The sequence below is a fragment of the Photinus pyralis genome, unplaced genomic scaffold (assembly GCF_008802855.1).
Source record: "Photinus pyralis isolate 1611_PpyrPB1 unplaced genomic scaffold, Ppyr1.3 Ppyr1.4_LG8, whole genome shotgun sequence".
Taxonomy (NCBI): Eukaryota; Metazoa; Arthropoda; class Insecta; order Coleoptera; family Lampyridae; genus Photinus; species Photinus pyralis.
Window position 1 is genome coordinate 8,744,964 of NW_022170819.1, and position 4,894 is coordinate 8,749,857.

Consider the following 4,894-nt stretch of genomic DNA (forward strand, 5'->3'; position numbering starts at 1 on the left):
CCGGTTAATACGACAAAATTTCGCGTCATTTCACTGGTGGAAGTTTGACAAATGTCATTGAATAATCGCATTGAATTGTCGCTGAAATACCACACGTGAAATTATCGCTGAAATGCCACACGTGCAATTATCACTATAATTCGTTCCCATTGGTGCAGCAATTTGAAATCGAGACATTTCACTGGTTGAAATGTGACAAATGTTATGTAACGAAGCACCCGGAATTTCCCCATTTAGTTTGCCGTTTACAAGAACACCCGGTATAGTAACGATTGGTTTGGGCTTCGTTACGCAAGAAGACCGCGATATTTTTGTAACCACCGAAGGATGTTTCCTGGCGAAGATGAGGGACAATTAATATTCTTTGGTTTCAGCGCCGTTAATTATTTATAAGATGTTTTAGATTCCCATAATAAGTAAAATCAAGGATAGAACGAGTTCAAATCGAGGTGTTTACAAGTTTTGCAGTCCCGTCCGTATGCCTGCATGTTGCGATAAGAGTGTTAAAGCGATAGCGCCGTTTGAGAAGAAAAGTCCAAAGGAGCTAGTTGCAGATTGGATTGATGAGTACTTAAGTTTGATTACGCTTAATTAGGTAAGCGCTGTTAATTAATGCCATGTTAATGGGCAGTAGTAAACCTTGTCAGAATCCGTCGAGAGAGGTGTCCACAGAGGCGCTGTAATTTTTCTAGTTGTTTGCAAGTTGTCCCAGATTTTTAAGATAATCACAGGAGCCGCAATTAAGTAATTAAAAACCGAATTATTTTCTACCGCTCTCGGTACGAGTACCGCCCGGCTTTGGAAATTCCCTGTTCCACCTCCACCAAAATTGGTTTCCTTTAAAAGGAAAATGCTCATTTTGGGAGGGATCTTTTTCTGCTTCATACTTTCGAGTTGTAAGTACGCCTTTTGATTTCTTTAATTTGCGAAACCGTATCATTCCGAATCCACCGAAACCCTTTTGTTTTACCGTTTTACCGTTTGAGCGACCGTAAGTCAATCCGTTATCCTTTCCGTTTAACTACCGTTTTGAGTTTACCTTTTTGCACTACCGTAACTTTTACCCCGTTCCGCTAAGTTTCATTACCGCCTTAAGCTTACCGTATTTTCTATCGATAGTGTTACCACCGTTTAAATCACCGTTACTTAACCAAGGTAAGCGCTTAATTTTCAATTACGTTGATTAAAGGGGGGGGGGAGTATATTCTGTTCTCCTTGTTTTTCCGCTTTTCGTTCCCCTAGACACCGCTAATTGATTTGTGCTTTATTGCTTTATTCCCTTTAGGAAATTTACCGTCCGGGCCGTTGGCCATATTTTGTTTTAGATTATCCGGAAGTGACCGCCGCCATTTTGTGGTGAACCCTGACCGATCCCTGGTTATTCCGTTCTCCACTTGAGGATACCCGGAGGCTTTCCACCCCGTCCGCGAAGACCGCACCGCCCCTTTTCCCAAGACTTAGGGGGTGCAGATTAAGTCTTGGTGGCGCCCGAGTGACCGACCGACCGTCCCCGGTGTAATAATTGAATTGTACAATTATATTATTGTTCGACAATTAAATGAACTTGAAATAATTGTGCTTTCCCTTATTTAGAATACCGTTCGTGCACGAGCTAAGGGGGAAGTTCGTCGCAGTTAGATGAATTGAATAGTCACTTGTATAATTCCAGTGGTGTATGTAGGAATCACTCTCAAAGAGTAATAATTTATTTTTAATATACAAATAAGTCGTTTATTCGTTATTCGTTAATCACAATAATGACGTCGATTCTCATAATCAAGAGGGTGCAGTTGCTGTAGAACAGAAACCCGGTACGAGTGTATGTATACGTAGATCTTTATGCAAAATTCGTTGGCATGTTGCATAACATACTCCTGTAATTCAAAAATAAAGTTAGTACCTAGGTATAATATTCATTCTACGTGTACCACTTACCAGCTTGGGCGCTAAACTGACGGATTTTGATTTTCTGGGACTCGCTTCCATTCGTTGTCTTCGACCACTTCATCGTTTCTTAGTAATGGACGACCTGTAGGTATGTTTTAACATCAGGATACTCTTCCATAATTTGCTCTCGACAGGACTGGAACAAATATGATCACCTTCCATCGTCGTTACGTAGGTATAGCACTTCGAAAATGAGTTTTCGAAATAAAATGTGTAAAGGGGATTTGTAACCTACAATAATGCACATTAGTCTGATTTAACCGTTATTTAATTACTTACTTAAACAAATTCTTGAATTTACAGCGTAGTTTTGTAAAGAACTGTTTGATAATACAGATTGGAAAAGTAAATTAAAAACAACAAATTAAGGAAATAACGACGGCACTGGTGACTAATAAGAATTAGTAAAATAACTAAAAATATATCATCGCCAATTCTATCCCGTAAAAAACACTAGAATTGCACGCGCGAAATTCAAACTGTCATCAGTTCTAATGATTCACCCGTATTAGGGCGAAACCCTTTTTGCTCGTTTAGTTTTCTCCATCTTCTTATATTTTTTCCCATTTCTCTCTTCATTCTGTTTACTTTTCTTTTTCCTTTGTAACTTATTTTCTGTTCCCTCAAACATAGGGGACAATCTGGAGCAAGAGAGGTAGGTAGTTTGTTGTAGAAAACGCTAAACACACAATTTACATCACATCTGCAATATTCAAAAATTAAGCATCCGAAGAAGTAGACTCTTGAATTTGAGTAATTTAATACAACATTTGATAAGCCAAAGAATGGCAAACTCAAAGAGACTTCAAGACGCCTTCACTACTTTCCCGTTTGTGAAAAATAACGAAATACATGAATAATTAGTCGGACCTTCTTCAGTCCAGAAGGTATCGAAGGCCCTGGATACGATAAATATTATTATTATTAACCTTAAACTAAAGTTGTATTTCGAGATTAATCCGCTAAGTAATTTTAACACTCTGCCATTCACCTTCGCACGATTCAAAAAGGCAGATTCATACAAAGAATCGAGTGAACAACTGATCAATCTCAAACAAATCAAAATATCAATACCATTGAACGTTAAACAAGCAAATAACAAACAAGTTCCAGGGTTACCTACCCCTAAAGTTACAAGTAGCTGAAGGTATTACAATTTAAAATAAAGTTAGGAATTACAAATACAACTAAGCACAGTATCTTTTTCTACCTATATGCGACATAAACACGAATATTGAATTATTATACAAATGAAAAAAATTCAACTGCAGTGCCTGAACGAAGAAAGCAAAGTGACACTACCAATGCTTTAGAAACGTATAACTGATTAATGACAGCAGTATGAGAAATATTGCATGGGTAGTTTTGTGTAGTAATTTACATGAATAGAATAAGTTTAATTCATCATTAGATCTAGACCCAACCCTTTCAGATATGGATACACGGCGTTAGGTGATCAGACAACCGATGAGATGCCTAGGTCGGGTGTAACTAACATGCCTATTATTCTGCGGCGATGTTCATGAATATTTGTAACCTTAGCAAGAGAATTCGATTTTTGTTCTGCTAATACAATTGAATCCCTTACTTTGGGGTCTCAATCTCTGTCACTCACGTTCCAACATTTCCGTTTTGATTTTGATTGGATTGCAACGCACTCCTCCCGTAATAACGATCCAAAGTACATTAGCTGCAAGGTAATATTTCGCCATTACCGACACTGAAAAATATCTTTCAATGACACCAAGAGCTTGAGGGTGCACGACTGATAATATCGAGTTTCTGTATTCAATATGCGTTATGAAAATAATTGAAGAGGATCGAAAAAAGCGAAGTTAATAACGACGTAAATTTCAAATGATCGTAAAAAAGAACTTTTTGGGATTCGAGCTTCATTAAAACTGTTTAATCTCCTTTCCTCGTTACTGTGCCAAATTAGATATTTGTACGCCCACACGCGCACAAAGCCTTGAAACAAACGAGAGAATGGCCATTTAATTGAGTTTAACCCCCCTCTCGTACAGACGTAACAGCTCATGCAAGATTTACAATTTTCATTGTTTTTTAAGACGTCTTCTTAACATAGGGTTCGGTTTTATGACGGAGATAAAATGAAATGTTACGTGAAGTCGTGTCGACTGCACTACATAGGATGATCTTTCATAATATGAAATCAAATGGTCCAATTCTTAACAAGAAGTGCTTCCGTTTCTCCTGCAATTTATTGGACGTCTGAAATGGATTTGACGGGATTCAAAGGTTTTTGTTGCTAATGAGATCATTCTTCCTCTCTCGTTGCCTAATTAATTCTTCATTTCCAAGTCTCCCATACATCTCGAGAGGAATTGTATTTTTACTCTAAAGCTTGCGTTCAAGACTGTTTTGCAATAATCCTAAAAGTAGTTAGTTCCACTTTTAAAGCCTTAAAATCGTGTGTTCAAAACAGAACTGGGATCTTTCTTCATTTTCAGAGGAATCATGAGCGTCCTAAGAAATTACAGAGACAGTCTCAAAGTATTGAAATCTAGTTCAGAAGTCCGCAGAGCCTTGGGCCATAGAACCCTCGGTATCTTAAAATATTAAACTCTCAGAATCGTTCAAAATTGGACATTTCTCCAACTCCTATAAATCCTTGGATTCTTGGACTCTTGTACTGCTGGACACGTTGGATTCTTGCGCTCATGGACTCGGACGCTTCGTCTCTTGAATCCTTGGATTGTTTGGATTCTTGAATTTTTTAATCTTCGACCCTTGGACCCGTTGAGTTCTGAGATCTGTGGAGCCTTCAGTGCTTGTACCGGGTGACCCAATAAGACTGTTCCTCGGCCATATCTTGGGAACCGTTCGTCGTATAGTATGACTTAGGGGTAAAAAAATTATGGGCTAAATCGGCCATGAAGAACCGCTGGAAAATATTTTCAAGTTCTAAAAATCACCACCAGAGGGC

General features: G+C 38.3%; 2 long non-coding RNA genes across 2 annotated transcripts; one reads left to right on the forward strand and one right to left on the reverse strand.

Annotated features, from left to right (window-relative positions):
* The first annotated feature begins 805 nt into the window (after nt 1-805).
* Nucleotides 806-1,573, forward strand: LOC116179321. The gene is made up of 2 exons (XR_004146994.1): nt 806-896; nt 1,286-1,573. It is a non-coding gene; the product is annotated as an uncharacterized LOC116179321 (long non-coding RNA).
* A 132-nt stretch (nt 1,574-1,705) lies between these two features.
* On the reverse strand, nt 1,706-2,281 carry LOC116177622. Its single transcript, XR_004146716.1, has 3 exons — nt 2,227-2,281; nt 1,936-2,178; nt 1,706-1,874 (listed from the first exon to the last, which is right to left on the reverse strand). It is a non-coding gene; the product is annotated as an uncharacterized LOC116177622 (long non-coding RNA).
* Between the last annotated feature and the right edge of the window lie 2,613 nt (nt 2,282-4,894).